This window comes from Protopterus annectens, chromosome 8.part0 (genome assembly GCF_019279795.1).
Source record: "Protopterus annectens isolate FY-2018-M chromosome 8.part0, PAN1.0, whole genome shotgun sequence".
Lineage (NCBI taxonomy): Eukaryota > Metazoa > Chordata > Ceratodontiformes > Protopteridae > Protopterus > Protopterus annectens.
In genome coordinates, this window is record NC_056741.1 from 174,665,665 (window position 1) to 174,693,023 (window position 27,359).

Here is a 27,359-nt window from a genome sequence, read left to right on the forward strand (position 1 = left end):
TTTCTCAGACAATTACAAGGAAACTGTGGAATGGAAACAAAGTATGGGCCGAACACATGGACAGTCTGCAAACAGCCTGGCAGTGGAGTGGTATGCTCACAACCCTTTAGTGTAATGATTCTGGAACAAGCCAGAGAAAGTGGGGGGACAAAGTCATGACAATAGAGACATAACCACATAACAAGAGTAGATAAGCTGAGAAGGTTGTTGTACTAACACTATTACTGCTAATATATATTTACAGAAATATCACCTTAGTACATTTTTTATGCAATGCCCTGAAGACAAAATTACCACCATGACAGATACAAGCAAACGTAATCTGGGGATTATGCTACTCAATGCTATAGGTCTAAATCTCAACATGCACTCTCTTGAACCACTCCTTAAAATGGTGGACATTGATATCTGTGCAGTAACAGAGACCTGGTTCAAGCCTCCAGAGAACACCCCTCTGTTACCAGGCTGTACCTCCTACCCCACTTTTTATGTGTTGTATACAGATTGGGGCTTCCCAGCTGTGTAACACAGCTGGCCAGACATAGCATTGTCAATCAGGCAGGGATTGCCTGTAAGTAGCCATGATATGACTTGGAACACTTGGAGGTTTGGGCCTCTGTCCATATTGGACATGCATAGGAACCTACATGTGAGGTACACTTGCAGCCTACCCAGTTGCTGAAGGCATCTAGTGAGTTACATAGCCAATGGACCATTGTACCTGCTGATTGGCCTAATGAGCCTGGAGTAGAGGGAGATATTGACCTTTTCATTCTTGGATGACACACCATTAGTTCACAATGTGTCACATGGAAAGACTTTCTGTCTACAGTGGCAATGTGGTGGTCAGAAAAGAGGTTGCTGTCAAGCTGTGTTCACAGACCTCCTATCAGGGCATCTGTGTCCATTGGACTACCACCAATGTGGTCATTTGTAGACAACACATTGATTCAACAGGTGATTGGGACACATTTCTTGACATTGACACTAAGGCCAGTGATCTGATGACAGTTGGAGGTGTCAATGGTGACTTCATGCTGGATGTATACATATTCATTCTGGGGATGTAAACATAGCCCCCAATTAGCAATTGTCTGCAAACATTGTTAGCCACAGTTTATTTGTGTGGGGCTGAATGTCAGAGGCACACATACCATACAAGAGTGGACCTAGGACAAGGCCCTGTGTCACACCACTCCTGACTGTTTGGCAGGCTCACATGCAGTCTGCTGCTTCCACACTGTGGGTTCCATCCTTGAGCCAGTTTGCAGACCACTTAATGACATAGGGATTAGTTTTTTTTATGTAAACATTTTATTTTTTTCCTAAATTTTTTGTTTATTTTCAATTAAAATAACATTTACATACTCTTCTTAAATATCATTTTAAACAACTATATACAATATTTATAATAGCCTGACTTTCAGTTATATACACTGTATGTTATTAAATATAGAATTAACAGATCAGTTCTCAGAGCTACAATATTGATTATTGCAGCGTGTCCAACAAAGCTATAACTTTTTTCCAAGGATTATTTTCCAATGGCCTGGGATAGATTCGTAGCTCTTTGATTTTTATTTCCATCGATGCAGTTGTCTTCAGTAAAGTGTAGAATTTCTTCCAAGGTCGAGGGTGTATTTGATTTCCACCTTCTGATTATGCATTTCCTAGATATAGCAAGTATTGTCCATAACAAATACATATTTGTCTTATTCAGGTAGGGACCTTCATTTACATTTAGTATAATCAATACTTTAGTTAAGGTATATGATTAATTAAATAAAGCTTGTAAAAAATTATTGATTCCATTCCAATATGATTTAATTTTATCACATTCATAAAAAATATGAATCCAGTCTGCTTTATTTTACTTTTCACACCTCCAGCAAAAAAACATGTGTAGTAGTACTGATCTTTTTAATTCTATCTGGTGTTAAAAATGATCAATATAAGTATTGCCAGTTAAATATTTTCCAGTACTGCATGTTAGAGGTGTAATTAATGATAGTAAGATGTTAGTTTTAATTTCTTCTGTTAACTGCAATGACTGAGCTTTTGTTAAAAACTGCCAGTATGATGGTTTGGTAATGTTTTTATATGTTATTAACTCTTTATATAGATTTGAAATGGAATTTTTCTTTTCACAATTATCATGTATAAATTCATACAGAAAACTTATTAGATTTGGAATATCTTTAAATGAGGAATTATTAATTAATCTGCATAAATCTTGAGTGTACATTAGAATGCTTTGTAAGGTTAACCAGTCCTGTTTTGAAATATTGTAAGCAGTTTTTATCATATGTATATCTAAAACATTTAATGTATTTACACATTGAAACCAGCATAAGAATCCATTTTGTTCCTAGGAGGTTATTGTTTCCCTATATATTTTGTGAGGAAAGTTCTTAGTGATGGTAAATGGGGTTAAAAGGTCAATCCAAAGTTTTTGATCTATGTTTGCATTGATAAGTTTCCTAAAGGAATTGATGTAATGTGTTGTTTTAGAAGGTTTTTTTATATTATATTGTATACTTATGCATAGTATGTACCAAGGTTTGTTTGATTTGTCTACTATTACATTTTTTTAAACAAATTAAATTCATTTGTTAATATAGCCATTGTTAATTCTTTCCAGTTGGAAAAATAATTTGGGTTTATCCAGTCTATTGTAGTTTTAAGCACAGATGCTTTTGTATATGTTTCTTTTTCTGGGAGGCTCAATCCTCCTTGTTTCCAGGGTCTAATGTGATGAGTTAGAGCTACTCTATTCTTTTTAGGATACCATAAACATTTTATTGAACATGAGTTTATTTCTTTAAGAATGCATCTTTCAGGAATTAACTGTATTGCTAATAATACATATAGTATTTTTGGCAATAAGACCATTTTTATTAATTGCAATCTGTCTTTAAAAGTTAATATAATTTGTTCCACTTTACTATATATATTTTTATTGCTTCAATAATGCTTTTATAATTTATTAATATTGTTTCATTTATATTTTTGCATAACACTATTCCTAAATAATTTAGCATAAGTTCTTGTTTTCCTATGATGGATTTATCTGTAACTTGTAGTTCTTTTTTCTTATTTAAAAATAGAAATTTTGATTTTGATCTATTAAAGTGTAGACCTGAAATCTTATAAAATTTCTCCATTACTTCTTCTAGCTCTCCTAATGACTCTCTGGAGTTTGATAGGGTTAATAAAATATCATCAGCAAAAAGCATTATTTTAGATATGTACTGGTCATAGACTTCTATTCCTTTTATTCTTGGATTATTGCATTTTATTTCTGCAAGTATTTCTATAGCCAAAGCAAATAAAATAGGAGAAAGGGGGCATCCTTGTTTAGTACCTTTCATTATATGGATAGACTCTGAGGTGAAATGACCTAATTTAATGTAGGCTATGTTATTAATGTATATGTTTTTAGTAATAAGATGAAGGGAGGAAATTCAAATAATTTTAAAGTTTTAAATAGATATTCCCAGTTGAAGGAATCAAAGGCTTTTTCTATGTCTAATCCAATTACAAGTGTTTCTCTATCTTATTTATTCACTAAATCTATAAGAGTAAGTATCCTTTTAATATTATCATGTGTGTGCCTGTTATATAAATATCCAGTTTGATCATTATTAATTGTCCTTGAAAGTGGGATTTTCATTCTGTTAGCTAGGATTGACATGAGTATTTTGTACTCATTATTCAGTAATGATTTAGGTCTGTATGAGGTGAAAAGGTCTGATGATTTATTATCTATTAAAATTGGTGTTATGAGAGAATATTTCCATGATGGTGGTATTTTTGCTTCTGACTGGACATCTAGCAAAGTTTTATAAAAAGGGAGATTACTGTTGAAGGGAAGAGTTTGTAAATTTCTGTAATTATACCATCTATCTCTGGAGCTTTGTTAGATTTACTATATTTTGTCTTGTCAACAATTTCTTTGTAGGATATAGGTTTTTGTATGTCTAGTTTTAAGTTTTCAGGATTTTTTTTATATTGATAAGGTTTGTATCCAAGTTTATTTGGTTGGAATCTAAATCTTCTTTTTTGAAGTGTTCCATATAATGGAACCAAAATGCTTCAAGGGTGTCTCCAATATCTGATACTTTTTTCCTTTCCTGTCATGATATATACTACCAATGTTATTTGCTTTAGATTGTATTTTAATTCTTATAGATAAGTGATATAGATATCTGGGGGAGGTGGCTAATGAGTTTATTTTTAATTTTTCGAAGGCAAGACAAGTTTTGTGTATTAGAATTTCATTATATTTTTATTTAATTCCTCTATTTCTTTTTTGACTTCTGGACACTTCTGATTTTTTTTTTTTAGATTTTGCTGTCAAGAGTCTGGTTTGCAAGTCTAATGATTCAGTTTTCCACTCTCTAACTTTGTTTTTGTACCAGCTAAGGGTCTTACCAAATAAATATGCTTTTAATAAGTCCCAAACCATGACTCTACTGATTTCTGTTGTATTATTAATTTCAGGGAATAATTTTAGTTCTGACAACATCCAGAGTCTGAATTCATTAATTTTCATGATATATGATGAAGTTGAGAGGATTAAAGGTTTAAACTCTATTTGGCGCTCCATTATCAGAGAGTCATGATCTGAGAAGGGGCATGGGACTATTGAGAAGTTGAGGATTTTTGTTTGTAAATCTTGAACTACGAATAATTTGTTCTGATTTGTGTTCCAAATCTATGGTATTTATGGGAAAATAATAAGGATTTATCATCTTTTACTTTAAAAGTGTCTATTAAATGAAATTAATCAATCCATCTTTGTAAGGATTTTGAAATAGTTGCTATGTGAAAAGACTTTTCTTCCCAGTATAAGATTTCCTTTATAATTGTTGGAAATAAAATCTAGGGGTTTTTTAACAGTTCCTGCTCCAATTCCTGGGAACCAATATAAATTAGCTAAGGTCCATATTCTGTTATTAAATTTAATTATAACAAATGCTAGTAGACCTTCTTTGTCTTTTTATTTATAAATAACTTTTGGCGTGATTATGTTTCTCTTCCAGAGAATTGATACTCATTTTGTCTTTGTTCTATAGGAGGTTTGAGCTAAGACTGTATAGTCCTTAGAGTTCCAAATAAAGCTATCATTATTCATAAAAATGCATTTCTTGAAGAAATACTACTTGTGCCTTATTTAGTTTTAAATATTTTAGTAAGTTTGATGTGTTATTTGCATTATTTAAGCCATTAGTATTTAATGATAAGAATGTTAAATCCATTTCAAGTTAGTGCTGGAAGAAACTTTTTGCTTCTTTTTTTTATTTTGATTATAGTAGTTATACCATATTCTCCAATAACACTGAATATTGTTTTTATGTGTGTAAACTTGGGAGTGTAATTTAATGTTCTTTCTTCTTTAAATACAAGTAGGGTAAAATTCTGGTCAGGCTTTAAAAAAGTACTTCTATAAAACATTAATTCTAAAGTATCAAATACAAGTAAATATGAATTTCCCATTAAACATGGAATGAGAGTCATTCCTAATCCAATAGATAAAGATAAATCTATTGGATTATCACTCATACTTTTAACCAACAATATCAACTGAGCTCCAGATGTTAAGTTATTATATGGAGAATTTTCTTAAAAGAGATATGAAATTCTATATTATTCTACTATTGTTCTATAGTATTTTATATATCAGGATGGAATGTTAGTAGTGTAAACAATTATTATGTTAACTTAGAAAATATCCAATATTTAGTTGCCCTTAAGAGATCCCAAACATGTCAGATATGTCATTTTGGATAAATTAAATGTAACAGAGAAGCATCCACTAAATAAGCCAACAACAATATATTATTACTAAAATAATTGGACTAAAAGTACTCTGCAGGAGACAATGAGTGATTACCAATGAAATATGAATTTACTGTAGGTGTACTGTCTTTCTTTACTTTCCCACTTTTCAGCTCACCAACTTCAACTTACACTTATGAAAAGACATGGCTTATCAGTGGTATCCTGACTCTGAGTAAAGGCACCCTACATTCTAGTGTGCAGTGCTTTTACATATTTATAGATTTACAAAGCAGAGTCTAAGAATGAACTATGGTCACCCTGACAATACCCATCCTTCATTGGGCACCTCCTGCTTCCAGAATGGGTAATCACATCAGGTCTAGAATGAATATGAAAGTACCTATATAGTAATCAAGACTTACCTTAGTAAGTATTAATCAAATAGTATTTATAGCATCTTAGAGAGTTCTCGGGGCAGTTAGAATACTCTTAAGCCTTTCCTTCATTGACCAAAAAACAAAGATTTCCCTTCCCTTTCTTTCCCTTATTTTAAATCAGTACTAATATAAGAAATTCAGCAAACACAGGTAAACAGAAATAACATTCAGTAGTCCATCTTGTACATGACTCGCAATTCATTAAACAAGTCAGTGACTAACATCACTTTAGTAAACATTATAAAGGCAAATTAGAAATAATTTCCTAGCTCTTTAAATTTTCTAATAAAGCAAAAAGTTAACAATAAACTATTTTAACTAAACGTATAAAGCATTTAAATTTTTCCTTGCATGTATACATTTCTACTTATATTGTAGTGTCAGTAGCTGTCTGAAATCTGTAACATACTTCACTTCTTCAAATCATTCCTTTTTCAATTCAGGTTTTGTTTTGTCAAAACAGCAGCGATATTTCAAGGGTACAATTAAGATTTAGACTGATGCTTCAAATAAATAACTTGTCAGTTGCCAATTGAGTTAGTTTAGAATGTATGGTTAGTGCAAATATAGCATGTTGCAAAAATATATATTTTTTTGTGTGCTCTAGAGACATATGCAAGTGGCATATATAATGTAGCATATATAGAGCAAATAGCTTATGGATTAGGGTTGTTAAAGTAAGTTATGCTTATTAATCAGGCAGTTTCATTTAAATTCACAAGTAATTTGGAGACATTTCAGATGAGTTTCCAGGAATGTGTAGTCCAATGTGAATAACACAGTCCACTTTTCCTCATAAACATATATGTCACAATTCATTAAACAAAGCAGAGTCTAACATCTGTCTAATAATCATTATAAAGACAAAGAATGGTAATTTCCTAGCTCTTCAAACTTTCTGATATTGCATAATGTTGACAGTAAGCTATTTTAAATGGAAGACTATAACATTTCAATACTTCCTTGCAAATATATATTTTTACTTTTTCTGTAGTGTCAAGAACTGTCTTTGAATTCCTATGCATTACTTCTTTCAAGTCATTCATTTTACAGTTCAGATTATATTTTGTCAAAATGTCAATAGCATTTCAAGGGCACATTTAATATTTAAACTGCTATTTTAAATGAATAGCTATCAGTTACCAAGTGAGTTTGTAAAGAGTGTGAGGTAACTGCAAAGATAACATGTTGCAAAAAGTAATATGTACATTTTCATGTGTACTAGAGACTGACAATTTCAAGTAACATAAAAATGTAACTTTTACAGTGCAGACAGCTTGTGAAATCAGCATGTTAAACTGAGTAATACTTTTTAATCAAGCAGCTACATTTAAGTGCACATGTAGTTTGGGAACATTTCAGTTGTGTTTCCAGGAATATGTAATCCTATGAGGATAAATCATAAAATATTCCAAACAGTCATATTATGTATTTATTTTACCTTGCTTAGATTGTTTTTCATTTTAATAACTAAACAACATTGCATTTTGTTATTATTTGTTATCTGTAAGACTAAATGCACTTCATAGGTTCACAATGTCCTTATAAACTGCATCAGTTGTTTACTGTTGCTATGGCAACACAAATAGGATGTGAAGAAAGCTTCACTTCTCTTAACCAAAAGTACATTTTCCCTCCTTTTTTATGTATTTGTGAATACTGTAAGGAAATAATTCAAAGGACATATGTACATGAATGGAACAATTCAGAGTTAATCACGGACATGTCCCCAATCCCAATAAGCATAACAGTGACTATAATTAATCTAATAAATATTGTAATAATTAAGTTCACTATTCCAATTAGTCTACCTTAAAACTAGATTATTTTAGACTATTATTTATCTATGTATAGATAATGAGTTATTAAATATATACAGACTATTTTAGTATAGTAAATAGGAGAGAATTTAGAAAGGGAGGCAAGATACAGTTAAAATAATAATGAGAAAAGAGAGAAGAGAGAGAAAGAAAATAGAAAATTTAGAGAAAATACACATATACTATGTATGTTGATTTAAAGTATAAATATTTTATGTGCTATATAACCCTCTTTCTGTGAAAGAAAAGTACTGTGTTTTACATACCTGAGGTAATGTGAAAACTCTCATGAGCCATCTATTTTCAAAAAATACAGATAAAGATTCCAGTAGTTAGTTACCTTTCTTTTAAAATTCCAAGCAGTAAAATTGGTCCTTTAAAGTAATGTTAAACAATTCATATCATAGTAGATGCTTTGAGAGATTTGGCTGTAACAGTATCAGTCTTTTGCTTCTTCTTTCTGACAGCTGTCTAGACAATTGTTTTTTTGTTCTCTTGAGAGAATGTGACATCCATTCCATATCTTCTGGTAAAGTAATCACATTATTAGTTTTAATTTATTTATTATTATTTTGATAGTTAGGACAGAAAATGATTGCTAGTTACAGTACACAAACATAGGCTGTTTACATACAAGTACAAGACTGCCATTACTACAACTGAGATTAAGACACAAATTTAATATTAAATACATATTAAACAAACGTAACATGTATAACATAATAACATATTAGCAGACATATAAGACATTCTTTTACACAGTTAGCCAAAGTTTTATCACAGTATACAAAGTTGTTTATGTTTTAGGCTAGTTGTTTATGTTTTTATAATGGTACACAGAGAGCTTTAAGGTGTAGTGTGAAGTTTAGCCAGTGTGACTTGAAGTGTTTTTAGGGAGACTATTTTTGAATTTATTTATTTGGGCATTAAGTGTTGTTCTTTGATGTGTCATATTGGAATAGCTGTCAGTGGAAAGGGGTTGAGATTTAGTGTTTGTATAAGAGATTGTTTTACGTTGTTTGGGCAGTCTGTCTTGGAGTAGGGAGTCATGGCTTAGGGAGTAGTGAAGTATTATTTTTTTTGGAGTTAAGGTTTTCTCTTGTTTAAGTTTTTTTGAAGTGAGGCCTCATGAGTTGGAATTTTAGGTAAGGATTCTTTTTCAGTTTAGTACAGCAGGTTCTCTAGGTAGGTGTGCCTAAAGGGTAAGGAACTTTTTGTGAATATAGCAATGTGAGCTTGAGTAGATCAGATTTGTTAAGGTGAGTGGAGGTGGATTTGTTAATATGAGGAGGACAGGAGAAGTGTAGTAGGGTAGAGAGAAGGAGAAGAGGGAGTGGGAAGGTTTTGGCATTCGGCAAGGAAGGCTTTAATTCTATATAGATGTTTCTTTTTGTGGTTTGACTTAATCTTGTTGACAATATTTATTGCCATGTTTTGAGTTTAATAGTTGGTATGTTTGTTAATAATATTCTATAGGAATCTGATTTTATAATGTTTAATTTTCAGATTATATAGTGGTGTTGGGTTGAAGAGTGAAGTTCCTTTTATAGAGAAGGATTTAAGATCAGATTTGTTGGGATTTAAGAAGAGAGATGGTTGGTGAAGCAGTTTTTTATTTTAGTTAGTTAGCTGGTTGGGGTAGCATTGGAAAGAGATGATTTAGCAGTCCCCTGCAGTATATTAGGCAGGTTTCAGGGATGACTTGTAACTAGTCGCTTCTGAAGACTCTAAAAGAGCTTTATGTCTGAATAGAAGAGGATGAGTGTTTGGATGTCATGATTTTTGAGTAAGAGAGAGATTTTGTATGGTAACATTGACGTTTTTTTGTCTACCCACTTAGGCAGCTTGAAGACAGTTTGTTAATTAAACCACTTAATACTCTATCAGGTAATACAAAGTATAAAGTTATAATTTACCATAGTATTTGTTTTATTTAGGTCCAGGGTCCAGGAAGGGTTAGAGCGGAGGATTATTTTTGCTATTATTAAGAGTTTATTTTTAAGAGAGGGTTAGAGAGGTTTATAGGTGATGTTAAGTATGATGGTGTGAGAGTCTGAGAGGAGTTGTGTGTAGTTTATTTTGCTAGTTAGTTGGTTAGTATTTTATTTGTGGTTTAATTTTGCATTTTTTTTTGTAGTATAAAGTGGTGGCTATAGTTGATAAGTTGTTATAGATGGTTTGTGCTGTGGTTAGTCGGGTGTGTGGAAGGATTTAGAAAATAAGTGAGGGGTTTCGGCTTGATCTGGAGGTCTTGGTTGTGGTTCTGTTAATTATAGTTGATTAGTTAAGCCTGATCTGCATGCAGGTATGCCTGTATATTCCCTGGGCAGAAGATCGGCTTGAGGGTGGTTGCTGGCCAAAGTTTTTTCAAAAGGGGTGTTGTGGGACATGAGTGGAAAAGGGTAGAGAGAAGGTGAGTCGGGTATAGTGTATAGAAGGGTTAGGGAGGTGAGTGGAGAGAGTAAGTTTTTACTGACTGGGATCTTTTCTTTGAAAGTATTGACGAATTGGCTATATCTTCTTAGCTCTTCTGCGTTAATGTTAATGTTTCTTAGTAGAGGGGGATTTGCCTGTTGGAGAAGTTTATTTATGCCTGCCCAAAATAAATGAAGAGGCCTCCTTTAAGTCAATAAAAGTCCTCATCTCGTTGGCATACAGTATTCTTATCTTAGCTGGAAATGCAAGTTGTGCCTTGATGTTATTTTATTTCAGTAACTTTATCATTGGCCACACTTTTTTCCTTTGTTCCATTATTCTAGATGAATAGTCGTTATCAAATCTTATCAGACTCTGTTTATATTTTAGAGGTGCCTTCCTCCAAGCATATCGTAAAATCAGTTCCTTGTCCAAGTATGAAAGACATTTGATAATTATTGACCTAGGAGGAGAGTCTGAGTTAGTGGCAGGTTTCCCAAGAGCTCTGTGTGCCCTCTCAATGCCAAAGCAAAGTCCTTCTTTTAAATTTAAAAAGTCAGGGATCCAGCTTGATAAAAAGGAAATACTATCCTCACCTTCTGTGTTTTCAGGTAATCCGAAAATCCTGATGTTATTTCTCCCCCCCCTATTTTCCAAGTCACCTACTTTATTAACCAACCAAGTGTTTTGTTTAAGAAGCAGTTCTTTCTGTGTTTCCTCTTCCTTAAGTCTGCTTTCTAAGTCATTTAGATAAACCTTTATTCCTGTTATCTTTGGTGTTGTTGTAGCATTGCCTTGAGAGTGTTGGCCTGTTTTTGACTGCTTGTTTTAAGATTTTCTAGGTTCTTTTTAAAATCATCCATCTTCAAAGACAACTCCTGCAGGGCAGATATCATATGTTGTAGTTCCTTCTTTAAAGCAACATCCTGGTGAGAATTCCTTGAGTTGCTCATTTTAACAAGTGAATATATCTCCAAGCTTTTTGATAGGAAATTATGTAAATTAGACCTTTATCTATAAGAATTTATACTTTGAAGAAAAAAAAGAATATTTTTCCTGTCTTATTTAACTAGTTATATGGAGCTCTAAAATACTGCTGCTTTCAGTTAGCCATTCAGGCTCTGCCCCCATACTTATCTAGTTATTGCTACTACACTGTTATGCATTTATCCGATGACGCGCCATGGAGTTTATACGTTTGAGCATGGTCCAAAGGTATCTTTAAAGGTGAGTGACATCAGCAGCAGTGCTAAACTGCCCTCTTATATTAAGGACTCATTTTATTTTCTGGAGAAATTAAAAGGGATTAGGTGGAATAATGGCATGTATTTCATTGTAATAGATGTAGTTCGTCTTTATATGAATATTAAGCACAATTTTGGGATGGAAGCCCTAGAATTCTTTCTAGGTAGTAGCCCAAGAACTGAATATATTAAGGAACTGACCCTGTTTTGTTTAGAAAATAACATTTTTGAATGTGATGGTGTATTGTATAAACAGATGCAGGGTACGGTGATGGGGGCAGCATTTGCCCCCATGTATGCAAATCTTTTTATGGGCTACTTTGAAAATTTGTACATTTATCGTAATAATTTTTATAGAAACCATGTGCTTGGGCACTATAGATTTATAGATGATCTTATTTTTGTGTATAAAGGGGGCTATTGAGAAGGTGGAGGAATTTAAAATGAGCTTAGTGAAGAAGAGGTTTGGCATAAGTTTTGATGGACTACAGAAAGGCCCTATGGTTAACTTTCTGGATATTACCTTAGACGGTAGGGATGAGGGAATGGTTAGAACAAATGTTTATAAAAAATTTGAACAACAAGACCATATACCATATGGCACTAGCTGCCATCCTCCTCATACTATTAGGTCAATTCCATATGGGGAGTTTATGAGGGTAAAACAATTATGTAATAATGTTGAGGACAGAGATTTTAAGATAGAAAAGGCAATAAATATGTTTTGTAAGAGAGGCTATGATGGGGAACAAATTAAGGAAGGAATAAAGAAGGTAATGATGGTTGATGTTGGAAATAATATTTTTAATGAAAATAAAAGATATTATAGGAAAAATATGGAAAAATAAAAGATATTTATTTCATATCAAAATACACTCCCTTTTCTAATAAATTAGAAAGTATAGTGAACTATCACTGGGAAATTTGAGAAAAGAAGAACAAGTAGTAAAGGATTTAAAGTTAAAATTTACATATAGGAATGGGAGAAGTATTAGGAATATGTTGGTACATGGGACCTTTGAAAGGCCCATGAATGTGAATTTTCAAAATGTATTGGGAAAGGGAATGTTTCCCTGTGGGAATTGTGTTGTTTGTCAATTTATTGTGAAGACTTTTCCAGAAATTAATGGTAAAAAGTTCCAAGGACAGGGTTCTTTCACCTGTAATAGTGAAGGGATAGTGTATGGGCTTAGGTGTCCTTGCAATAAATACTATATAGGTGAAAGTAAGAGAAATTTCACTACTAGACTTAAAGAACATGTAAGAGATATAAGAAAAAGTAGGTTAGTTAACCCAGTAGCAGTGTTTTATTTGTTCGTTTTTCGAAGGTATAAGTGGTGTGATGTTTGAAATAAATTTTACTGTGTGTGCAAGTCGGAGAGAGATTTCAGTCCTAGGTCCCTACAGTGTCAGTGTATGTGCTATGCATTGCCTCTTTGCCATGGCCAGGGCATACTGGGCATGCCTCCATCTGCCTACAGGGGCAGGTTCAGGATGTTCCTCCTCCGAGTCCCTCTGTGCCTGTGGAGGCCTTGGCAATGCTGGGGAGCTGTGTGTCCCTTCCCCATTTTGTTCCTGCTGCAGCTGTTTCCACAGGATAATATAGTGTAGCATGGCACATACTATGACCATGTGTGCACATGTGGCTGGAGAGTACTGCAAGGCTTCACCGGATATGTCAAGTCAGAAGAACTGTGATTTGAGCATCCCAGACACATGCTCTATAATGATCCTGGTTTGTGTGTGTGCCTCAATATGACATTCTTGCATGAGTGTGTGTGCATTTCTGATAGGTGTCATCGTCCATGGCTCCAGTGTGTAGCCAGCATCCCCACTAAATGGTCATACCGGATGTCCCCCCTGGTAAACCACTGATACAGCTGAAGAATGCCACATGTGGGAGTCATGATAGCTTCCAGGGCAGCCAGCACACACATTCACAATAATGCCCTGGGCATCGCACATGGCCTGGCAGTTGATGGAGTGAATCCCCTTGTAGTTTATGTAAACCCTACCCTGGTCACCAGGTGGTGCTTTGATGTGGATGTGTGGGCAGTCTATGGCAACCAGTACCTCTGCTACATGGTGGAAGAGATGCATATTGTGAGTTGTCTCCTCATGGGTGGTGGGGAATTTATTGTGCTCCTCAGCATGTGGTCGCATGGCATCCAGGAACTGGTGGAGTATCCTGGATGCAGATGCCTGTGAGACCCCCATGATATCCTGAGTTGTTTTTCAGAAAGTACTTGTAGCTAGTGTTCACATCCGTGATGGTGCAGCTTTAGTGTTGCCTCACAGCAAGAGATTCTCCCATTTGATTCTCGGCTGGAGTGCGGGGAGTGCCTTGTGTGTGGAGTCTGCATGTCCTCCCCTCAGTTGGGTGGGCATTCAAAAAACATGCGTAAATAGGCGTGCCTTAGTTGAAAGTTGAATGTCGAGCTGGCACCTTGGCGTTCGTGAAAAAATCTACTGCCAATCATTAGCGGACCGGAGTCCCGCTGTGGTGACCCCTAACCGGGAAAAGCCGAAAGACAAACAACAACCCATAGCTAGTATGCTTAGAGCTACACATACCTATGAATCCACTGGGATGGGTTCCCATCTGTTTGTTCTGGATGTGAGGTGAGACTGGCACAGCTCCACAATTTGCTGCAGTATGTCCCTGTCCACCCCGTAGTGCTCTACTATCTTCAGATCATGTAACCCCTGGTAGGTTATCCTGGGCCTGAACACTCTTCTCCTCCTCCTCATAAGTCTGGGGCAGTTGTCAGCATTGTCCTCTTCACCACCCTCAGCCTCTTGCACATACTGATGTATGAGAGCAACAGCAGCCCCTAATATTTTGTTAGTTTTGTAAGGTAAAATGTTCCCATCTGTGTACACCGGTGGTGTAGAGTTTGTGGGAGAAACCAGACTGAAAGGTGTTTGCATAGTTTATAGTAGTGTGCTGCAGATGCTGGCTGTGTGATTGGCTGAGTATGATACATTCCACCTGCCAGTTGTATTACTTGTATTTGAGTGCCTCTATTCTGCTAGTTCCCTTTTTTCTTGTTCCACTTGCCATTTCCTGTATTTTTTTATTTTTGTGATATAAATCCTGGTGCGCATCGTGCACACTCATTTAGGCAGGATAAACAAGGCTATACAGCCTTGGACACACCCCCTTGCTTACATATACACAGTGCTGCCATTTCCTGTTTTCCTTATTTATTTATTTTTTTTGTATAAGACAGGCGGATGCACGCCACGCACACCCCTGTAGGCAGTGTAAACAAAGCTATACAGCCTGAGACACACCCCCTTGCTTAGCTGGGCTTAGCTAAGCACAAACCTGGGCAACAGTGCTCCAGTATGCTTACAGCAAGCATGGCACACCACCTTTTCATGTTAGTTGCTCCTCCTGCCTACACAATCGTGTTCCAGCACCTACATGGTTGGGTGCAGGTTTTGGACTTAGAATATTTTGTGATTCAGTAACATTCCCCTCATTTGCATACCCCACTGCCTTAACCCATAGATATTGCACTGATATGGAGCCTTTCCCCTTGACAACCACTGTCCCCTAGTATTGTTTTGATTCTCCATGCCATAGACTATAATGGCAAAATGCATATTTCCCTTAAACTTGGGTTTCACATATTTTTTTTTTATTTTCAGCACGATAGTGTTTGCACGCCACTGCCCTATGCTTAAACAGCCAAGATTGGCCATAAAAAATATATATTTTTTATTAAAATTAAACATTTATTCATGCCAATGGTCACATATTTGGCCATTGGCATGCCTTGAGATGTGAATGCATGCTTTTATTTGAGCTGTCATACCTACGTTTTCTTTTCTGCAGAAATGTGTTCATTTAGTAACTGAATGCATTTCTACACTGACGCTGTTCCTGCACGTCCACCTGGCAGTTTCTTGAATTGCTAATTCACCTCATTTGCATGGTTTTCACAAGCAAATGAGGTGCTTGGCATGCCACATGGTCTTCCATGCAGGAACAGTGTAGACAGACTCATGCACGTCTGATCAGCTGTTTGCTGAATCGCTCGGCAGCCAAACTCCATGCAGGAGCTGCTACACTGTTCCTGCATGGAGGTTTAGCATTCATGAATCCCAGGAATAGTTATCAGCACAGTATAATTTCAGTATTCATGCATGACCCTAAACTTATTCATCTAGGGATGGAATATGCCAACTCATTTTCATTATAATTTCAGAAATCTCAGAATTAGTTATTGTAATTAATAAACAATGGAAAACCTTTTACCAGGTATTTTTAAATCAGGAAGATCTTTTCCTTCACACACAGATTGAATGTTGCTGATGAGTTTGTAAAAATTTCCCTTGATTTCTTTCAGTTCATTAGTGAAGTTTCCATAACTAATGTTAAGGTCCGCAGATTTCTTATCTTTTTCTGCAAGATTCTGAATTGACTGATTCAGCTTATTTGACAACTGAGTATCTGGAAAGAAGTTAAGAAATATGCAGATTAAGAAATGCAGACAGGAATACATGATAAAAAGCAACAAGATGAAAAAAAAAAAGTTTAAATAATTTGCATGCAATTCATGTTACAGTATACATTCAATCAGATGCACCTTTCTAATCTAAAGTTCAGACCATAATACGTATCCATGTAAAAAGAATTTTAAATAATTCTGCTAGATGAAAATATAAAGTATATAATTCTACCCCTACAGTAAAGCATTTTTTTGGTGAAAATAGCTTTCAGTTCAAAGGCTGGTCTTTTATGAATATAATGATATAAGTGAAAGTTCTTGTGTATTTAGTTTGCCTGAGGACTGAGACTGAAACTGTCATTTGCATTCAGTACTCTACTATGGCTGACTAATTTACATAAATACATAAATACATAAGAAGTTTGTTTAAAACATAAAACATTACCTTTACTACAATACAAACTTCTGCCAAATATTTCACTAATAATATAATAATGGATGGCACAGTGGTGCAGTGGATAACATTGTCACCTCATAGCAAGAGGTTCCTCAGTTTGATTCTAGGCTGAGATGTCTTCTGTGCAGAGTCTGCATATCCTCCCTGTGTCCTTGTGGGTTTCTTTCAGGTGCTCTGGTTTCCTCCCATATTCTAAAAACATGCAGTAGGTAGATTAGACACTAACTTGGCCATAGAAGCGAGGGTGCATTCGAATGTGTGGTGTGGATGAACTACAGTGGCAGGGCTAGCCATCTGGCGTGTGTAAACCTTGGCTCTAGATGATGGTCACTGTTGGGGTGACACCTCAACCCCATTTGCAAAGAATGAGAAAAAAGGGGTTATGTATGTATGGATGGATGGATGGATGGATGGATGGATGGATGGATGGATGGATGGAGTTCACTAATAATTTAGAAACAGAAAACATTACATATATAACAACAGAAATACATCTTTGTAAATCCTTGTTATTCATAATGAAATTGCGGATATAACAGAAGAATGATACATAGCTTATTGATAGCTTTTATTTTAAAATAGACAATGTAACACACAGGGACCTGACTATGGCTCTTGCAACCAATGTTTCTGTAGAGGCACAGGTAATTTAGTGGGCCAGGGAGGATTGATTTCATAAGTTGAAACTGTCTGGGCTGTTATGATGGGAAGTAAGTGACTTGGCCCCCTGCATTGATAACACCAACTGGAAGGGAAGTGATCACCCAGAATAGACCAGACAGGCTTGTGCTACTTCTAGCAACCCACTCACATCACTGAGCAGATAGAGGTACATGTACATGGGAGTACGCAGGTCTCACCCCTAAACAGCCAGCTATCATTAGATAATTAACTGCAGTATGAAGAAAAAGGTAAACTTCTCTTCAGGACATGCAGGTTGGTCCACATTATAACAGCTCAACTGTCACTACAGGGTAGGAAAGTGAACAACTTGTCGAAGGCTAATGCTGAGGTTGAGATTATACTGTTTTGTAATTTTCTTCAGCAATAGAAAGTAATCTAAAATGTAATATTAAGTTTATTTTAATTTATCCAAACTTAATTTGACTCTTTCCCAATACTGGAATAACACAGCTTTAATACCAAAAGACTCAATATTAAAAGATTCTATAGATAAAATAGTGTTATAGATTATCTAGGGGTCTAATACAAGTTGTCATCATCATAATAAAAAAAAAACTTTTTTCTGATTTTCTACATGGAGTCGGGGTGTCACTTCAGCTATCACCATTTCTCTTGAATCAATACTACTCTCCTATCTTAACAGTCATGCCTAACTGTTGCAGGTCTTCTATCACATAATCCATTCATCTCTTTGCTGGGCAATCTAATTTCTTCTTTCCTATTTCTTGTCAGTCCCTAATTACCTTCAACAGATTCTCTTCTGGTTTCCAGCATGTGTTCCTGAACCACAATATTTGGTTCATTTTGTCCTTCTCTACAACTGGAGCTACTTGGGCTTCTGCTCTGATATCCTCATTTTATCTGTTTCAAAGGGTGAATCCTACCAACTGTCTCAGGCATTTTATCTCCATCACCTCCAGCTTCCTCACGTCATCTGCCTTCTCTACCCCAATGTTTGTATCATAAAATAATACTGGTCACACTACTGTTTTGTGCACCTTACCTTTCAGCTTCTTTAGCATTCTTCTGTCACAGACTACCCATGACACTCTGTACATTCTATTAGCTCATAGAAAACCTGCTTACTGCCACTTGTTTTAAAAGGTAAGTGCCCTAACTGCCCCTTGCTTGAGCTTATTTAACCATTAAGCTCTCCCAACACCCAACCCTATTCAAGAATATAGCCTGATCAGAGCTTTTATCTAATGCTAAAACTCCCACCAAGTTCTTAACTGAATTCTTTGCCACTAATGCTAAAATTGCACCCCCTCCTTAAACGAATCTGCCACCCATCCCAAATGCTAACTTTCATTCTCACTCCCTAACTTTAAAATTCCCTGACTTCCAAACCTTTAAATCACCACCAACTCCCTAACCCTAAAATCCCCTCCCACTCCCTCCCTCTGGCTTTCACAATTACCTCATTTGATATGTTCATGTAAGGTGTGGTAACTCCTTGTGTGTATGAACTACAAGATGCCCAAGTCCCTAACTTCAAGGCACTGGTCTTTGAGCTCTTTGGCCATGAACTCTTTCAGTTTTTGGACCTGAGCCCTTGCCATAGAACCATTCTATAGGCTTTCCATCATGGAGATAGAATTCCAGAAAACTAGAAATGTCATGAGATATCAGTTGTGAAGCAGGTCTTATAGTACAATAATATTGACTAAATGTTTCAAATATCAGCTTTATTTCACAATTCATAATTTTGTGCAATATGTTAAAGGCAGTTATATCCTATCTTCTAATGTCTCTTAAGTTTGCATTATGCAAAAAAAATATTTTATGATTTGCATTAGCAAGAGTTTGTTTAACAAATTACATTCATTTAATGCAAATTGTTTTTTTCAGCAATCTTTTGAAAGACAGCCTCATCGTTTGCCTTTATTTATCAAAGATTTGATAAAATATTCTTAGTTCTTTGATTTCCTTGAAAATTTAAAATTCAGTATGGGAGTATATTTTTCTGTAATTTTTAAATTTCCCCAGCCAGAGTTTTTCCACTTGTAACTGTTAAATATTAAGGCTCCCATGTGTGAATAAGAGCTTCCACCTGATAAACAGAGGCACATGTGTTTATAAGATATAGATATAGATAGATATAGATATAGACATATGGCTGTACTTTAGCTGTTGAATATTATTTTACATCAAATATATGTTGTCAAATGTGTGAATTACTGAATGTGATATTGTTGAAGAGTTAAGGTAAATGGTAGTGTGCGGTAATGCTGAATCTTTCAGATATATTAAAAGTTTCAGTATTCAGCATAAGGGTGTGTGTTCAATGGTTTCAGGTTAGGCATTATGAAATCTGACAAATGGGGAGACCAAGTGGTTATGGACTACATTGATTATGTGGGTAAAATGATGACAGCACTTAGAGATTTGGTATCCCAGAAAGTATTAAATGAAATAAAAGTAGCATCCAGGAAAATTGACAGTAAGATTTATGACATACTTCTCCAAAGACAGTTGGACAATAATGGAATGTTTTTAGTTGTAAAAAACAAGGTCCATAAAAATGTGGTACATTCACTCCTGAAGCCAATTGTGGATGCAGGGGGGCGGTCTAGAAAATATCTGATTGCTATGTATATTGGTGTGAAATTAAAGAATCCAATTGAGAAAGTCAGCTGTTTAATGATTCATGTGGGATTTTTTAAGAAACATGGTAAATGATTTATACAGAGATCAATTGTACTTTGTAACTGCAGATTTTACAGATTTATTTACATCTATTCCCCATACTTTAGGGCTGAAATATTTCCATGAATATTAGACAACCCCAGGATTCAGCAAGCTCTGCATGGCGTGCAGGAATAGTGCAAGAGCTGCTGCACGCAATATGTCCGCCGAGCGATCCAGGATAGAGCTCCAGGCGTGTGCATGAGCACTCCTACACTATTCCTGCATGGACTCAGCTCCTTTATGCTAATTACCCCATTTGCTGGTGAAAACCATACAAATGAGGTGAATTAGTGATCCAGGAAGCAGGCAGGCGTCCATGCAAGAATAGTGTAACCTACAGAAATGTATTCGGCTAGTAACCGAATACATTTCTGCAAACTACAATACCGAGGCATGACAGCTCGAAAGAAAGCATGTATTCAATGTAGTAGGCATGCCAATGGCCAAATATATGGCCATTGGCATGAGAAGTAGTTGCAAAATTGTAAAAAATAACTTTTATTAATTTATTTATTTTTGGGCCGATTTCGGCCATTTAAGCATAGGGCAGTGGTGCACAAACGGGATCAGCCTGAAAATTAAAAAAAAAAGTTGGAAATAAGTTTTTAAACCCAAATCAGCATTTTTCCATCATAGTCAATGGCATGCATAAGACAAAAATACCATGGAATAGCAGTTGTTAAGGAGGAAGGCTGAGTGCCAGTTTTGTAACCATGTATTAGCAGTCAGTTCTATGCAAATTAGGGGAAAGATACTGAATCACAGATTTCCCCTCTGTGCTAGTTTGCACCCAACTGTGTAGGTGCAGCAACACAATGGTATAAGCATAAGAGCTAGATGACCTCATATGGGGAAGTGTCATGAATGCTGTAAGCTTATTGGAGCTCAGTGGCCCAAACGGGAAGGCAATGGGAAGGGAAAACAGCAGTAGGAAGGCAATCAAGGAGAACACATATATTTCCTCAACACCCATGAGGCATTGACCAGCAATATGCATCTCTTCTACAAATAGCAGAATACCCTGAGGTAGTGGGTGCTATAGACTGCACACACATACATATCAAAGCACCACCTGGTGAGCAGGGTAGGGTCTACATAAACCGCAAGGGCTTCCCCTCCATCAACTGCCAGGTCGAGTTTGATGACCAGGGCATTATAAAGAATGTGTGTGCTGGCAGCCGTGAAAGCTATCACGATTCCCGGATCTGGCATATGACACAGCTGTACCAGAGATTTGTCAGTGGGGACATGTCATATGGCCACCTAGTGGAGGATGCTGGTTACGCACTGGAGCCATGTCTGATGACACCCATCAGAAATGCACACACACCCAAACAAGAACTCCATAATGAGGCACATGCACAAACCAGAATCATAATAGAGCATGTGTTTGGGATGCTCAAGTCACAGTTCTGGTGCCTGGACATATCTAGTGGAGCCTTGCAATACTCTCCAGCTACATGTACACAGATTTTCATTGTATGTGCCATGCTAAACAATATGATCCTGTGGAAACAGCTGCAGCAGGAACAGCACAGGGTAGGCCACATAGCACCCCACCATTGCCAAGGCCAGCACAGGCACAGAGTGACTCTGAGAAGGAACAACCTGAGTCTGCCCATGTAGGCAGAGGAAGGTGTACCCTGTATGCCCAGGCTTTGGCAAAAAGGCAATGGATAGCACATACACTGACATGGTAGGAACGCAGGGAATGACACCTCTCTATGACTCTCGCATACAGTAAAAGGGATGCCAAACATGACACTATCTTTGGTTTACTATGTATAGGGAGTGTACTATGTGCATCCGACATAGTCTCCCCTCTAGCATCATCCTCAATATTGACATAGCCACAAGGTAAGTCACTCTTCCTATAAATTTCTGAATGGAGTAGTATGTTCTGATAGTTGTATCTATGGTATGGATGTGAGCATGCAAGGGAATGGGATGGCAGCAGAAAGTGAACACCTTTATGGGCAGCATGAAATCCAAAACAAATACTGGTGTTAACAAAGTAGGCAGTACTAGACAAGGTGGCAAATCCCACTGCAGTACATGTGGTGGCCCAAATGTGTATCCATAGGACACACACATAAATGTCAGTGAGGCTCACATACCAAATGACAGTCTCAGCCAGCAGGACAGGTGTAGATGACCACAAAGAAAGGCTGTGCTAAGGCCTCCAATTGATGGCAATGGAGAACAGCCCCCCTCCAGACCTACACAAACAGACTACAACAGGTCAGGCTGTTGGGTATTAGTTCTGAAGGGTAAGAAGTCTGAAACTGAATGTAGGTCAATAAAATCTAACATCTGTACTCTACTGATATGACTCTAGTCTGCACGATAGGTCAGAATATAAAACAAAATGGAAGCCAGCAGAGTACCCGAAATACCAGTACAGTCATAGCAAATGTTTACTGTTGTCAGATGTGCCCCCCCCCCACAATCCTATGTAGAAATGCAGTAGCATGTACGAGTGGGATTTAATAACAGTGGAGCACAGATTACCTGAGCTGGCCCAATTTGCAGGACAGATTGTTGGATGTGTACAATAGGCAGGGCTCTGTGTGTTAGGTTGCTGTGTGTTGTATATTGTGTGGGAGTGGTAGCATGCAGACATGGAGGGTTGTGTCCCGGTGGCCTATGGCCAGTACTGTTGATGAGAGGGCCATGTTCTGACAACTGCAGTGCCAACTGCAATGCATCCTAGCAAGACCCAATTTAGCAATCATCCATACTCATTGTTCAGATGTAATATCTGCCACTATTTGAAAAATGAACATGCCATGAATGTTAGCCCAGACATACACAAAGTACACAGGTAAAAGTACCCTAGACAGAGTACATAAAATTTAACTGTCAACTGTAACACACCTTTGGAATTGTACATACAGGTTAGCAGCATATTAGCTGTCTGTGTAGTATGGAATACTGATGTAGTCTACCCAATCACTGGCAGACCACAAAAGGCAAAGTTATGAAGTAATGAGAGACTGCTGATGTCCCCGCAAAAGGCAGCATAAGGGAAATGTCTCAGGTATATCTGTGTATTGGCCAAGTATATGTAGGGTTAGTGTGTGAGTGGCAGGTATGAGAATTGTTTTGTTCAAACAGTCCATATACTGTAATAGTAATTAAGCTTATGATAATGTGACTGTGACTGTGTTCAGATTGGTTGTGGGTATGCACTTTCACACTGGTGTCTGTTACTCCATGCTGTTACATGCCTGTAGTGCCTGTTATATTTGCAAGTACATGTGTATTCCCCCATAGGAAACTTAGGTCAGTGTTGTGGCAGTCTGCCTGTAGTTTGCACAGTGCTTTGTGACATGCCTAGCAGCTCATTGTATTTACCTAGTGTGATGTTATGTCCAGATATTTCTCAGATGTACTGTTGCCTGGCCACCATAACTGTTGTGTATTTCAGACAAAGCAGTGGGACGTTGTAAAGAAGTATGTCACTAACTAGTGGAAAGTATGAGGGCTTGGGACCTCTGCTCCTCTAAATAATATGTTTTAGAACAGACAGCAGTGCGTGAATGTATAAACTGTGTGAGCTTATCTATTACAGTATTTTCGTGATATCTCCATTTACATGGCTGTAAACATCCACTTTGTCAGGCTTAGTCCACACGTCTTGCAATAAGGAGTTCTGTGTATACCTCTGGACTGACCAGATTGTGTCAGACTGTCAACATTTATTGGTCATATCTTTGCTGTATTCCACAGGATCATTACTGTGAATTGTGTGGTACTTCACTATGATGATCTTATGATGTCTGTCAGTAACTGATGGCGTACATGTCAGTATCAGATGTGACTTCTCACACAACATGTCTGTTAACACAACCCCTGTTACTGTAGCAACATTCTACATTTATATCTGTAATACTTACATGACATCCCTTTGCACTAAGAGGTTGTGACTACTGGTGCTGAGGTATGACTCCACTACATGTTATGGGCATATGTTATACATATATGTATATATATTTTCTTTCTTCTTCTTTCGGCTTTTCTCAGTTAGGGGTTGCCACAGTGGAACTCTAGTCCGCTAATGATTGGCAGTAGATTTTTACAGTGCCGAGTTGCCAGCCCAATGCATATATATATATATATATATATATATATATATATATATATATGTACAGATATATATATATATATATATATATATGTACAGATATATTTATATATATATATATATATATATATATATATATATATATATATATATATATATATATATATATATATATATATATATATATAGTGGTTCACTACATAATCCCGAACTTTTGAAATACCAAATTTCAAAAGCTCGAGACTATAAACCTGAAACCCCTAAATACTGAAACTACACAAGCTCGAAATTTAAAATCCTGAACATCTAACACACATACAGCACACACATACACATACACACAGCTTCCCCCCCACAATCAAACATATCACACTACACTACAGATAAGTAGGGGGACAAGCTCCCCTGCACCCCACACCCACCTACCTAAATATTCTAACTCTGAGATCGCACAAACAGACACACAAGGCAAACTCACACCCACATGTTACAGTCCCTCATACACACACACACACACACACACACACACACACACACACACACACACATCACAGTCACAACATACACTTACACATGCTAAATCACCTTACAAACACACTTACAGACACATACTTACCTGAACTGCAACACCAGAAGTGCTAATTCAATATCTCTGAACATCAGAATTTTGAATTTCGCACTTCTGGTCTTTCGCTATTCCGGGGTTTTGGCTACATGGTCTCGAGCTTTTGAAATTTGGTATTTCAAAAGTTCATTATTATGTAGTGAATACATATATACATGTGTGCATGTGTGTGTGTGTGTGTGTGTGTGTGTGTGTGTGTGTGTGTGTGTGTGTGTGTGTGTGTGTGTGTGTGTGTACATGTGTACTTACAGATATATTGGAAAAAGCAACAAACACCTTCACAGCTGTGATGGCTTCGAGGTGACTGTAATATACAGGGTCCTGGGTTCAAGTTCTGCCACAGCTGTTTATTTTGTTGCTAGGCAGAAAAAGAAGTGTTGGATACAGAGTGGTTAAGGCAGTTTTGAGCAGCTTTAAGTGGGTTTGCACAGGTTTATGTGACAGTAAGTGGTGTTAATGTATGGTTAAATGAATAGACACTTACACCATGTAGGCTTCGCTTACCAGTGTGCAAATCTGCTTAGCATTTACATTTAAACAATGCTTATACCTGCTAAGCATACCTCAGCCCAGGTAACCAGTGATCACATTCCAGTCTGATGAAATAGCAGGGTAATGGCATCTTTAATAAGTGTATTTAATTCCATGTACATAACACGCTTCTATGTGCTGACATTACAGTAGCAAGGGGTGTGAGTATACTGTCTGAGACACCTGAGTATATATGGCTAATACAACAATCTTTTCCATTTGTATGTGTTTCATACATGGGTAATATCCCAGGTTATATGCAGTCACACTTGCATGTATTGTATCATTATGTTACTACTGTTATCAGTGCTTTCCCAAGTAACAGTAGATTGCAGATTGTAGTACTGGAAACAAACACCCCTGCATGCAGAGCTGGACTCTGAATACTGACTATCCTGTTCTTGGTGTGTGAGCTCTGTGTTATTATGTATTTGCTACTGGATATTGATCTATGTGGATATTAACTGTAGTCTACTATGTGTATACGACATGTCATTGAGGGCTGCTGTCATGTAGTAATGACATACTTATCAGTGTCAGACATCTATCTGTCAAAACATTCATCCTAATGCATAACCTGTTGGCTACTTGATGTCTGTCTGTCCACTGTATAGATGTGCAAATGTCAGGTATCCATCTTGGCTGCTTACAGGCAATCTATGCTTGACTGATACTGATATGTCTGCCCAGCTGTGTTATGAATTTCACAGCTAGGAAACCCCACCCTGTATGCACCACATGCCATGGATACCTCAACTATACTACCACAGTCAACAGAACATGTTTGGGTATAGGTCTCCAACACAGACACTGGCCATGTTATGTAATATATGTTGCATAAATGTCAATTGGAGCACCTCACTGGACCTCTGCAAGAGACAACCAGATGATTGGATGTTGCATTTAACTCTCACCCTGAGGATCACTCACGTGGCATCAGTTGATAGATGGCCTGCTGTCAAATGTCAGGTGGCGTGATACCACTGTACCACATCCCCTACTCTTCTCATTTCTCCCTGGACAATATCCTGGTACACACCTAGGAACACCTGCACCTTTGAACCCTAGTAGTGACAAATGTGTCAGCTTGCATTACTGAGAATAACAGTGTCTGTGTGTTTGTAAACCTTTAGTTGATAATACCCTGAGGCCCTTCTCACCGGGTCTATATTAGAACATCGAAGTTTCAAAACTTTGAATGTTCTAATATCAACCCCTATTCAGCGAATGCTGACAACATTGAACATGCAGAACAAAATTTTTTCCTAGGGAAAAAAATTTGCTGTTCCAAAACACATACACACAACACAAGCCCACCAAACACACAGCAATCCACACACATACACCTAAAATCTTACATCTAACCCTACACTAAACTGTACATACACCATTAACTATCCACTTACCTTAACCCAAACCCTAACCCTAAGGTCCGTCACTATCGCACACTCACCTTAACCGAGCCCTAACCCTAACTCACCTACCCCACCTTAACCCTCATGTCCACACAATCGCACACATACCTAATCTGCTCCCTAACCATAACTCACCTAAGCCATGCCCAATCGCACACTTACCTGAACCCGACCCATAACTTTCCACCACAGCACTGAAAATAGCGAAGCGACAGACACGGACAACCGAATTCCAGGAAAAATTTGATTTTCTGTAGCTTTGCTATTTTCAGCATTCGCCGAATAGGGATTGAAATTAGAACATTCAAAGTTTTGAAACTTCGATGTTCTAATATAGAGCCTTCTCACCCACTACACCCCCCATTGCCATAGTCAGAAATGGCTGATGCTGTAATGGACATTAAATGTACCTTGTTACACTCCTCACCCTATGGGCTACATGAAGCTTGCAGTACCAGCATGACACTGTTGTACAAATGGGTAGATATGCATGGGTTAAACTCTGAGTCCTGGCAAGTGTGTATGTCTGCAAGTGTGCATATTTGTAGGATACAGCATTCTGAGGCTACATTCTCCAAATACAATACACCTTGCCATACAGTATAAGGGATTGTGATATTGCTGACATTAGGAGAACCATGACAAACTATCACCCTACTATCCCTGTGGCATGTGCAATAAATGCATATCTGTGTAGTAGCACTGATGA

At 36.9% G+C, this 27,359-nt stretch overlaps 1 long non-coding RNA gene across 1 annotated transcript in view; it reads right to left on the bottom strand.

Annotated features, from left to right (window-relative positions):
• LOC122807982 overlaps nucleotides 1-16,159 on the bottom strand; it is a 194,896-nt gene extending 178,737 nt beyond the window's left edge. The window contains exon 1 of the long non-coding RNA XR_006365747.1: nucleotides 15,968-16,159. This is a non-coding gene — a long non-coding RNA (uncharacterized LOC122807982). The remainder of the gene's footprint in view (nucleotides 1-15,967) is intronic.
• Between the last annotated feature and the right edge of the window lie 11,200 nt (nucleotides 16,160-27,359).